Source organism: Glycine max, chromosome 12 (assembly GCF_000004515.6).
Source record: "Glycine max cultivar Williams 82 chromosome 12, Glycine_max_v4.0, whole genome shotgun sequence".
In the NCBI taxonomy this organism is placed as follows: Eukaryota; Viridiplantae; Streptophyta; class Magnoliopsida; order Fabales; family Fabaceae; genus Glycine; species Glycine max.
This window is the reverse complement of record NC_038248.2, coordinates 27,429,939-27,443,338: the sequence shown is the minus strand read 5'-3', so window position 1 is coordinate 27,443,338 and position 13,400 is coordinate 27,429,939.

Here is a 13,400-nt window from a genome sequence, read left to right as displayed (position 1 = left end):
ACATCATTCACATGTCAAAACATAATTCAATTTTTACAATTAAGGAATAGTTGATAACAAAACACAACTTTCTCACAAAATAAATTCCAATGTTATAAGGTTGGCTTGGCGGCTCCAACAAAAAACTTCCCTCCAAGTTACCTATTGTTGCTCATCTGCTCGCACGAATGAAAGTTCAAAATCATCACAGGTACCAATCACATGGTACAAAAATTGTAAGGATGAGTTTATCATAAAATATCAACAAACACCAAATGACAATGATTAATAAGAAAACAATAACAATAACCACAATCATTCTCAATAATCTATCAGTTCAACGTACACTTAACAAACTAGTCATCAAATTTTCCACAATTCAAATCAAGTATGCTCAAAATGATGCATGCACATGACCCAACTCTAAAAAGCAATGTGTTACCATTCATCAGGAAATAGCCTAAGCGTGTTCACTTGACACTCTTACTTAGGAAAACTAGGCAGCAAGTATCGAGGTCACCCCATCGTGCACAAGTAACTTCCCCCCTGGTGATCAGCCTGAGTCTCAAGAAAGTTCCAAACCGAGTGACATGCCCCCAAGTATTTTTCCTCATGAAAAAGTATAAGTACTTACTAACAAAGTTTATACTATTTTCATGCAATATGAAGTATGAAACATAGGCACCATCAATGCACTGACTGTGGATAGTTAAAGATTTTAAGTCATCCCCTTTTCTCTCCAGGAATGCTTAAAACTTTTCAATCATTCTATTTCCCCCTCCAGGGATATCCAACATGGTCATTGCACCCCCCATGTACATACACAACATACATCATCACAATGACATTATCAATATCAACATCATCTCTTCTTAATGTCATTATCAACATCATTTCATCTCAATATCATCATCAACATGACAAGCAATCGTAGTCCACATACATACATTTAATTCATGTCTGGGATTCACATTCCCCAGGTCTTCAGACAACACAAACCTCATACAACAACCATCCATAATATCACGAGACTGATATTTTAAGGAAAATTTTAAATTAAATAGGAGAACCATGGTATTCAAAACAAACTCTTTTGCCCATTTAAAATTTAATAAAGAAGAAAATAGAAGAACAAATATAAAATTTTGGGCAGAGTCTCCTCTGTAATTAAGACTTTTCCCAAAAATTCCAATAATTACAACAACAACAACATTCACAATTTCAATCATTAATAACAAATATATTGCATCCCATTAGTTAAAAATACATTTTTTCTTGAAAATCAACATGCATAGGGACAAACATACATCCCCATAATTGGGTTTCCTGACCCCAACTATGGTATCAAAAGTTGTAAACAAACAATAAACTCCCCTCACCTATCTATATCTCTTTGTTAGTTCCTTGTGGCATTATTCTAAGATCTCTTAGGTTCATGTTTGTTTGTCCAAACACAGAGCTTTATATACCAAATCGAAGACAATATAGTATAGATTTTAAAGACAAGGTTAATATCAACTTTTGGGATTAAATACCCATTCAATTTAAAAAAGGGCTAAAAGGGTGTTTTGAGATCCACATCAAAGAGACATCATTTTGAAATTTCGATCATGCCGTTGTTATCGGTGTTCAATGAAGGTTACAAAAACGAGGTCTATTTTATAAAAAGGTAACTTTTACAACGTCTCATTTTCAAGGGTTTTTAAAAGGAAGTGTAAAAACATTCAATAACGGTACCTAAGTCATAAGAGATGCTAAGATAGGCTCAAACTAACTAGGAGAAGGCTTAGAACATCACAGTTACCTCAAAGAAACCACGAAGGGAGGATTTGAGGCTTCGTTCTTTAACGAATCCTCGAGTTGAGTTTTGAAGATTCCGCTCTAATTAAAGTGTTACTCTCTGGGCGATGGTTCGGTGGCAAGCAACGACAGCTCATGGCAGTCATTGGTGGTCGGTGGTGGTGGAGGAGGAGGGGGTGGTTAGGGGTGTTGGGTGAGGGTTTGGGGGAGAAAAATGTGTGTTTTATGCTACTGGAAATATTTATAACCTGAAAGACTCGCCTAGGCAAAATTTTGCTCACTTGAGCGAGTTGGCCCAACTTAGACTCGCCTGGGTGAGTTCTAGGCGAATTTTGCTCCAACATATTTTACTGCTTTTGTGCAAATGTCATGTCTTAAACTCCAATTGTTATTTTGCAAATCCCAACGATTAAAACGTGAAGACTTGGGTTGCAAGCCTACAGTCCAAATTTGAAGGCGATCAAATGGTTAATGAATCCGAGATCGTGGTTTTGCTTAAATAGGTTTTGGGTCAATCTCAGAATCACACAGTTCCAACGCAGATCACTTAAACTCCACATAACGTAATATCCACACCAAGCAGTTGCACAAGGATAATTCACACAATACTTCAAATAATTCAAATTAATGAAGTGATCAAATAATACAAGAAATACATCAAACATCTGTTTTTAGTTATCAAAATTTATGGGCGTCACAACTAGTGTCGTGAGTTTTGCAAATAGTTGTCAAAATCTCGAGAAGAAGACCAAGAAGCACCCTTGGAAATATGAGAAGAGCTGGAAATCATCTCATGAAGAGACCCAGGAATGAAGTTCAGAAGACTAAAATGTTATCTTTAGAAGATAGAAGGTTCAAGTTCGTAGAAGGCTAATGATTATGGAAGATCAAAAGGAGAGGACTCTAGTATTTGTTTGATGGCAAACATTAGAAGCAATCACTGAAGATTGTCTAATGTCAACTAGATGAAAGAAGCAATGGTTCTTTGACAATGGTTGTTTCAAACACATGATGTGAAACATGAGCAAGTTCCTGGACATCAATCAGAAGGATGGATGAGTAGTCACCTTTGGAGACAACAACCAAGCTCAGATCAAAGGCAATTGAAAGATAGGTAAACCTAACTCTTCTTAAGTAGATATGTTTATTATGTAGAAGGTCTGCATCATAAATTCTTGAGCATAAGTCAATTATGTGTAATGGTTATGAAGTAGTGTTCAGACCCAACAAATGTGTTATTAGAAAGTGTAACATTGTGATTTCTATAATGTTTGATTTAGTGTTCTAATTAGATTGCAAGAGTAAATAAATTTATTTAAGTGCATGTAATTAATTAATTAATTGTAAGATGATGGTGTGTGGTGCTTGTATGTATTATTATGTTTACGTATGTGAAAAACCTTATTTAGGTTTGAATAGTAAGTTCTAGAGTGTGTTGGCCTGAGATGAGTAGGCCTTGAGTGATAGGAATGTGGTTGGTGAGTTTAGGAGGTGGTGGGGTGCAAATAGAGAGAAGTAAAAAAGTCATAGACTCAACTTCTAATTGATTCAAAACTGAACCAAACACACAATACTCTCATTTTGGTTTCTTTTTCCTCTCCAAGAAAAACCCTCATTGGAGAGCTTGAGGTTTTGATTCTCCTTGTCGTTGTGCTTCCTTTGAGTTTTGGGCTGATTTTAGTGGTAACAGACTCTCCTCTTTCCCCTCTCATGGTGGAGGAAAAGAGAAGGGTCTCTTACCACTTCATTGAGCATTTTTGTTTTCCTCCCATAAGCACATTTAGAAGCTTCATAAAAGTGTTCATTTTCAAGGTTTTGATGTGTTTTTTGTTGGTTTTTAGGGTTTGGGTGGTGTGGGTGGTTTAGAGTTGTTGTGTAAGTGGGAGAAAGATTTTATATTGGACCTAAAGTCTTCTTCTTTCATTTTTCCTTCTTTTCAAAGCTAGTTTATTGAGTTTGGATAGGTAAGAGAAGCTTTACTTTGATTGAATTCTTTGTTTAAGTGGTTGCTACTTGAAATGTTGTTTTTGTGTGTGCAATGATTTGTATGTATGGTATATGATGTGTAATTTAAATTGGTTTAATTTAGAAGTCATTTGAGGTCTTAAGAAATTTGAAGTTATGCAAATGTTTACACTTAAGCCAAGAGTGATTTTCGCTTAAACGAAAATGTCTATAAAGAAATATGGTTGTTGGATTTCAAGCTTAAGCGTAGATGAATATAGGCTTAAGCATGGGTGTGTGTTAAGTTTCCTTTGGTGCATTTCAATTGAAATTCAATTTTAATTGCTTCTTGAGGTGTATGTGAGCCTTAAATGGAATGAATGAAATTGATATATCTTGGTATTCTCATGTAATTCACATTTAAGATTGGTGTTTGATTATGAGAACTTGTGGTGTGAAAAGTATCATGATGTTTAGATGCACTATGTGAAAGTTCAGGATTGGTGAGAATGATATGAATGATGAATTTAAAAAGATGTGCAAGATGAATGGATGATAAATTGAATGTGATATGCATGATGAATTAATGATGAATTCAATCTATATGAATATTGTTTGATAAGGTGAATACATTGATGTTAGCTATATCCTTTGGGAAGATGTTGTTGTTGTTATTGGAAAATGGTTTACTTGGGAGGGTGAGTTTCATGCCAGACCCCACCTCACTAAAGCGACCCGGAGTCTTGCCTAGTGGGATATCTTCCTGAGTACCACCCATACATTTTAACTCCGAATGTCATGTCAGAGTATTGAGAACTACTTCCTAAGAGGATTGGTGATCCTTTTAGTGTATATGATTTGGATTGTTGTTGATGGTGAAACTTGAATCCTTGAGATAGACCATGAGTGAGATGGTGGGTATAGATGTGTTGTACCTCAAACCTCAAGGAATCTAAGCTTAGTTGTTGTTTGTGAGTAGGCATGTAAGTTAAGGGTGCTAAGAAGGCCTTCAACCTAGTGTTGGAGGTGAAGTACCTGAAACACACCAGAAGGAGGGTTGAATAGTGTGATGGATAAAAATTTGGTATTTCAAAAACTATTAAAAGCTTTTCTCAAACAGATATCAATGGATGAAAGGTTTTGTCCAAGGGGTTTGAAATCACGTTGTGCTTAGAAAAACTAGTTCACAAAACTTGGATATAGTAGTGTAGAAGTGATTTATAAAAAAGAACTAGTTATATAAAAGCAGTAAAGAAAACACATAGGTTTTATACTGGTTCACCCTAACTCTTGGGCTACATCCAGTTCTCCTTCAAACCTTGAAGGGTTCCACTAATCAAATCTTTGATTACAACCAAGTATTCTCTATGTCACTTCTGATTACAACGAGTACTCTCTAGGTCACTCCTAGCGCTATAGTTAATCTCCCCCTGAGATTAAGACCCAAGTATTCTTTGTGACTAAGTCACTCCTAGCTTTCACAAAAAATATATGTTTGATATAAAATGTATTCTTGATCACTCACAAAGTGTTTATACAATAAGCTTGAAGACAATGAAACTCACTAATTTAGTAAAGCTAAGATTCACTCAATTTGCTCAAGTTTCTTTCGTCTAATGGATTGACAATGTTACAACACTTGTTCGTTTTGTCTCATAATATTCTCTTGTAATTCAACTTTTTCTTTTATACACGAACATCTTCAAGCTTTATATAGACTTCGGAGCTTCGATCCATTGAGAGATCTCAACTAGCCATTGTCTAATAACTTTGGCACTTGACACGAGGTCGCTACTGTGCAGAGAGAAAGAATGGGACCAAAAATGCTTTCTACAACATATCTTTAGAGAAGTACAGTTTGTCAGTGTCACCTAGTGCTCAAAGCTGACTTTTATCGTATGAATCAAAGGAAATGTAAACAACATAAGACAAGAGGAATTAAGAATGTCAAGACAAGACAATTTAAATCTTCCTTTTTTTGTGTTATGACGCAAGTTTCTTACTGAGCTTATGGGCGCTACTTTCTTGTGAATGTTTTCAATACTTGAGGATTGAGTAACTATTCCATTGCTTTTGTACTGTGAGCCAAGTGTTAAAGCACTTGTCTTCTCAAGGCTGGACGCTGAAGTACTATCGTCCAATGATTGATACTTCATTTTTCATCCAGAGCCTTTTAGTTCATGCTTTTATGCTTGTATCTCATAGAGATATATATAAACCTATAGCTTAAGCATGAAAGGTTAAGACATAAAATTTGTACTTTGTTGACATCAAAACCTTAGGGATTTAATTGTTTGGTATAATCCAATATGACTTGGACATAGCCAGACTTAACAGGAGGTTGTCATGGTGGCTAACATCCAATGGGCCTATAGAATGGATAACACACAACACTCCCTTTGCATCATTGATTGGAGTCTCCTCGAATGGTCATATCATAGAGTGTGACTATGTTAAGTGATGTAAACCCATTTGCACAAGGGTTGAAGATGGATCTTCAAAGTTTTTTTTTTTTATATGAAATTTATTGAATGAGAGAGAAAGTGGCGAGTTTATGGAGGGTTGAATGTAAGGTATTTGGTTCAAAGTTTGAATGTGTTTGGATGGAAAATGAAGATGATAACAATGGTGTTCAAGTAGGATTAAAGAATGAAGGTTTAGAAAGATGAAGAAGGAAAATGAAGAAGGGGGTTGGAAGAATCACTCCTCCGGAATTGGTGTCACACACAAGGTGATGTTCCTTGATAAACCAATTTCTTGAGTCACTCAAGTAACTAAGGAGATTCACTCTCACACTTTAGAAGGTGATTAAAAACTCAAATTCAAGGTCTATCTTTTTATTAGAAAATGTGCAGCCTATAAATAGGAATGACATCAAGTTGGTTACACAAGTGAAATGATCACCAATAACAACAATTGATGGTGTCATTAAACCTAATTAAAACTAGAATTGATAACAACAATTGATGGTGTCATTATACCTAATTAAAACTAGAATTAAGACACATAAACATATGGAAAATTGTGCAACTCCTTGGTCAGCCAAGAGGCAGCCACAATCCTAGAGTTTTCACCTTATTAAACCTTAATTTCTTTAAATTAAAACAAGCCCATAGGTGGTGCAAATCCCAAGAGAATTGACAGCCACTTTAACACAAGTTTAGGCCTTTATTTCAACTAACAAAATGCTAATAAAACCACTCAACAAAAGTGGCACCCTTTACTCTTCTTGGAACATGGTGCAATTAAAAATCCGAAGCTTCTCCACTTGTAACTTGGGCTAAAATTCAAATAGCATGGTTAACACTTGTTGAAGAGCTTCCTTGGCCTTCTTTGTTCTAGCCCTTGCCATAGGTCCTCCAAGTCCTTCTAAAGGTTCCTTGCCCTTATTCCTTGGTCTCTTGAGGGTTACTCCTATAAGCTGGCCTATTAGGCAAAGAAGCTCCCAGCACGAGATCAATTTAATGATCAATTCCCCTCAATGGTGGCAACCTACTTGGAACACTTGATGGAAACACCTCCTCAAATTCCTGCAAAAGAGTTTTCACACTAGAAGGCAATTCAAAGTTGTCAAAAGTGTTAGTGGTCAAAACATAATTTTTGCAAATCAACAAGTATAGGGGCTGTTTTGAATGAAACAACCCTTTGACCTCTCCTTTTGTAGCTAGAAAATTCTCCCTCACTTCAAGTGTTTCACTCATCTTTTTCCTCTCTTGTGTTTCCCTCTTTTTGTCCTCACTTTTTGAACTCACAAGTGTTTGGCTCTCTTTTTCTTTTTCTCTCTTTTCTTGAAGAATTTTCTCTCTCATTTTTATTTGATCCTCACACACTTCTTGTGGACTCAATGGTTTGAGCACTATCTTTTTGCCTTGATACGTGAAAGAGATCTTGTTGGTGAAACCATCATGATTAGCCCTCTTATGAAATTGCCATGGTCTCCCCAAGAGTAAGTGGCTGGCCTCCAAAGGAACAACATCACAAAGCACCTTATCATTGTACTTTCCAATGGAAATATCCAACTCCACTTGCTTCCTTACTTGCACCTCTCCATCCTCACTAAGCCATTGAAGCTTATACGGCCTAGGATGTGGTTTTGTGACTAAATTCAATTTAGACATAAGTCTTGCACCTGCCACATTGGTACAACTCCCTCCATCAATGATCATCATGCAAACTTTGCCATTGATCAAACATCTAGTGTGGAAAATGTTTTCTCTTTGACTTTCCTCCATAGACTTCAATTGATGGCCAAGTAACCGCCTAATCATCAACAATTCTCCCTCCGATGTTTTCTCCACTTCCTCCTCGTCATCCTCACTCTCTTCTCCCTTTTCAACTTCGGAATCACTAATGCACTCTTCGTCTCTAAGAATCATGGCTTTCTTGTTAAGGCACTCATATGCATAATGTCCCAAGCCTTGGCACCGAAAACACTTCACATCTTGACTTTTTTATTAGGATTGTTCTTGGAATTTTGGAGGAATTTTGGAGAATGTCGTCATTTGATGATTTTTTTTATTTGTACTAAATATGTATTTTTGTGAGTGCAAAATAGTTAGTTTTAAGACCTTTTGATATCACTTGACTCTCATACATTACAACAAGTGGTAACATTTTTTTTAGGCCATGAAATGATACTTGTACGGTACGACATTCTCTACTCTTTTAATTCATTATAAATTGCTGAATGATTTTCTCCTCTCTGCTCATGATTTGTTTTTGATGTTGACAAAGGGGGAGAGATAGATAAAAGATAAAATAGTAAGGGAAATTATCTATTCTTTATGAGACAACCTTTTTTATATATGAAAGCTATAAAATCTTCAATTGTCTCATATAAGCAATCATTGCAAAATCAAGGGGGAGTAAACTATATACAATATATATATTTTTTCTTGCTCCTACCCTACAGATGGTTGTCATCATCAAAAAGGGAGAGAATGTAAATCATGCAGGTTTTGATGATGTAAAAAATAATTTGCTTGATAATGAGTGTCATCATAAAAAAGGGGGAGAATGTGAATCATGCAGGTTTTGATGATGTAAAAAACAATTCACTTGATAATGATTGTCATCATAAAAAAGGAGGAGAATGTGAATGTATGAATACATGATTTTGATGATGCTAAAGAAGAATCAAACAAGGTTGCTTCAAAGGATAAGCATTGCTTCAAGATTAATACAAGGTTGCTTCAACAAACAAAGCCTTGCTTCAAGATTAACTTAAGATCAAGCTTTGCCTAAAAACAAGTGTTTCCAAGATATCCAAGGCTTTGGTAATCGATTACCAGACAATGTAATCGATTACCAGAAGAGAATTTTGAAAAATAGTTGTTAAAAAGGGTTTTGAATTTGAATTTTGAACATGTAATAGATTACCAGATGTTTATAATCGATTACCAGTAATGGAACTCTTGAAATTCAAATTCAAAAGTCATGACCCTTCAAAATATAACTGTGTAATCAATTACGAGAAACCTGTAATCGATTACCAATGAAAAATTTCAGAAAAAGCTTTTTGAAAAGACACATCTCTTCAAACCATTTTGAAAAGGCACGAATGACCTATATATATGTGTGTCTGATTTCAAAAAGCAAAAGAGAGATATTCCAATAGAACTTCATTGTCAAATGTTCTCTCAATAACTCTTGGGCAAACACTTGCAAATCTATTGAGAGTTCATCTAGGAACTTCAAATTATATTATCCACTCTAATGGAGAGAAATCTTTCTGTTCTTCTCAGAAAGTCAATTGTAATCAAGAGACTGATTGTCTCTTGAATTGTGAGTTTCCTTAACTCGAGGGAAAGGGATTCCTTGGGTGTTTAGAAGTTGTAAAAAGGATTTTTTTATAAAGATAGTGGAAAATATCAAGTGGGTTGCTTGAGGACTGGACGTAGGCACGAGAAGTGGCCGAACCAGTATAAATCAAGTTTGCATTTCTCTCTTCCCTTATCTCATTTATTTTATTGCAATCAATTTTATCTTATGCATTTAAAAGAACATTGTTAAATTGATTAATTCATCTTCTTCTTCTGCATTCTAAGCCTATCATTTAGAAGGGGGTTGTCATACCCTAATTTCGTCCGGGGACCTTTGCTTGATGACATGCGACCTTTGTTTGGTCCTTGTAAGGTGCTTGGCACCCATCATTAGACAATTTGTGAAATTCCGGGACATGCCGAAAAACAAAAGAAAATATTGATGCACAATCCGTAAAGGTTCCGTGACACACCGGAAATCAAATGGAAGCATCGTTGCATAATTAGTGAGGTTCCGTAACATTCCGTAAGTCAAAAAGGGGATGATTATGTAATCCACAAGGTTCCGTAAACATTACGGAAAGAAAACAAGTATCGTTATGAAATTCGTAAGTTTCCGTAACTTTACGAAAAAAGAATCACCAAAAAAAGGCAGAGGGGGGTGTACTTAGTAAAAATGGGGGTGCAAATAGCAACCAGGCCCACTTGGGCTGTTGCTTCTGGAGGAAGCAACCTGGCTCGCCTGGGCGAGCTGGGCGGAAACCATCTCCCCTATTTTGCTATAAATAGGGGAGGAAGTGAGAAGGAAAATGCTTCAGCCCCTTAGGCACTTCTCTCTCTTTCGAATTTGCTTGGAAAAATTGTTTCCGTGAAGAAAATCTAAGCCGAGGCGCTTCCGAAACGTTTCCGTAACGTTTTCCATGAAGAATTTCGCAAAGGTTTCAACCGTTCTTCGACGTTCTTCATTCGTTCTTCATCGTTCTTCGATCTTCAACGGGTAAGTACCTTGAACCAAGCTTTTCGATTCATTCTATGTACCCATGGTGGTCCACATTGTGTTTTGTGTATTTTTATTCTCGTTTCATTTACTTTTTATACCCCCTTTTGATGTGCTTAAGCCATTTTATTTAAGTCATTTCTCGCTTAACCTAAAAATAAAATAAATTTCCACCGATCGTTTGAATTGTATTATCCGTTAACTTCGGTTAAAATGAATACCGACCGTTCGGTCGTGCCGTAACCACGTTGGAAATCAAAAAAGAGGTAAAAAAAATAATATAATAATAAAAAAAAATGTCTTTTAGTAAAATAAAGCGGAAAATCAATTGGACGTTTTCTCTTTGGGATTTCTCATTCTTGATCGAATTGACTAATAACTAAAGTGAAACTAAGGCTAAAATCAACTCGCCTAGTCAAGCTCGTCCATAAAAATAGATTTTTGAAGCTTATCATTTCAATTTCTTGCTAAGTAAAATGGATCATTTTCAAGGTCCAACGCCTTAAAATGATCACCTTTTAAGTAAAAAAGAATCACTTGATAAGAAAGAACTACGTAGGTCTGATTTCCTCATCGCAAATTGAGGAATACGTAGGAGCAAAGGGAAACACCCTTGTCGGCCACAAAAAGAGAAAAATATAAAAAGGGTATAAAGGATATAGAGACATAAAAAGGAAATATAAAAAATCAAAGTCATGTTTGCACATTCGATTAAAGGCTGCCGTCCCTTGGGACGGACGTGTGGGGTGCTAATACCTTCCCCGTGCGTAAATACAACTCCCGAACCTTTCACTTAAAAGTTCGTAGATCGCGTCTTTTCCGATTTTTCCGACGTTTTCCTCAAATAAACGTTGGTGGCGACTTCGCGCGTATTCCTTTCATGGAACACGCATCCCGTGAGCCTCGCGTCGCCCTCCCACCGAAGGGTAGGTTGCAACAGTTGGCGACTGTTTTTAGAGAGTTAGGCCGTTTAATCTTGTGCAATGTTTTATCATGACTTTCTCCTTTGTTGGTTTCCCTTTATTTTTTATGTTCTTGTGAATATAAACTCTTTGTTGCTTTTAGTGCGTTTTAAAATGTATGCATGAGGTAAATATTTATTCATTTGATGCACACAAACACCAACACTATTTGCACACACTGTGAGTTGAAAAAGGGCCCTATACCTGGGTTCATGGGAACATAAGGAGTGGAGGTGAATCTGTGATCATGCTAGGTCTCCGACTTGCTTGATTACAGTGAACCCTCATCTAGAGTTTTTCTCTTTGGAAACATATTGTTGCTAGTAGTCCCTACTGTTGCAGTATGTTCTTCGAAGGTGATGATACCTCTAGAAACCATCAAGAGAGATATGACTACCTTGGGGGTTATCACTAAAAGCCTAGTTAGCCCTCTCCCTTATAGGTCCCTTAAATAGGGGCACGGAGCGAACACGCTGCGTGCCATTTTTCACACTGCCATGCATAAGTATGATATACCCTTTTGCTTATGTTCAGTGAATATTGTCATACTATGTACATTCCCGCATTGCGTCTTTTGCATATGTATCGCATATGGGTTCTGTCTTGATCCCCTCTATAAACAAACCAACGGAGGGTCTGTGTCGCCTTCTTAAAAACGTATGCTGGGGCACTTTGCTACCCCTAGACGTTGTATCTAAGAAGGAGACAATTCCTCGGGCCCCCGCATTCCTAGATTGCATCTGTGTCATATGCATTCCTTCATGCATTCATCCATTCCACCCATGAGACATCGGAGTTTTGATTTGCACCAGCTTTTTGTCTCACTTTAGTAAGCATGGGGACAAATCAAACCGGCAAGAGGTTTTACCAAGTCAAGGTTAAAAGCCTAGATACCACCAGCATCAAGGAATTAGGGCGGTTGATGGAACCTCTCTAAATGCAAGCCTTCCGCAAGACTTACGGAAAGATCTTAGAGTTGACCATAGCAGAGGTATCCATAGAAGCCATTGCATCACTCACCCAATACTACGACCAGCCTTTGAGATGCTTCACATTCGGAGACTTCTAATTGGTACCAACCATTGAAGAATTTGAGGAAATTCTAGGATGTCCTCTCGGGGGAGGAAAACCATACCTTTCCTCTGGGTGTCTCCCCTCTTTGAGCAAAATTGCAACTGTGGTCAAGGATTCAGCAAGAGGTTTGGACCGCATAAAACAGACTCGAAACGGCATAGCGGGCCTACCACGGAGGTACCTAGAAGACAAGGCAAGGGGTATGGCCAATCAAGGAGATTGGGTCCCGTTTATGGATGTGTTAGCTTTGCTAATTTTTGGGGTCGTCCTCTTTCCAAACGTGGATGGTTTGGTGGACCTAGCAGCAATCGACGCTTTCCTTGCATACCACCATAGCAAGGAAAGTCCGGTGGTAGCTGTATTGGCAGATTTATTTGACACATTTGACCGAAGGTGCGAAAAGAGTAGCGCACGGATCATCTGTTGCTTGCCCGCCCTCTGTGTTTGGTTGGTTTCGCACTTGTTCCAGCAAGACACAAGGCATCCATGTCCGCTCCTGAGCCATCGCTCGTGTACTGAAAAGAGGAGAATAGATTGGGACCAGCTTTTGGCCGGGATAGGAGGTAGGACAATCAATTGGTTCCCCTGATGGAAGGAAGGAAAAGAAGGAGTCCTTTTCTCATGTGGAGGATACCCAAACATTCCGCTGATAGGAACGAGGGGTTGTATTAACTACAATCCCGCGCTCGCTATAAGACAACTAGGGTACCCCATGAGGGGAGCACCGACGGAAGAAAGCATGTCTCATTTCCTTGTAAGGGACTTCGACGCACAAAATTTCAAGGCTATACAAAGAATCCATAAGGCATGGGAAACCCCGTTAAGGAAAGATCAAGAACTTAGGGGCATTCGTAATGGCATCATTGGTGGGTACCATGAATG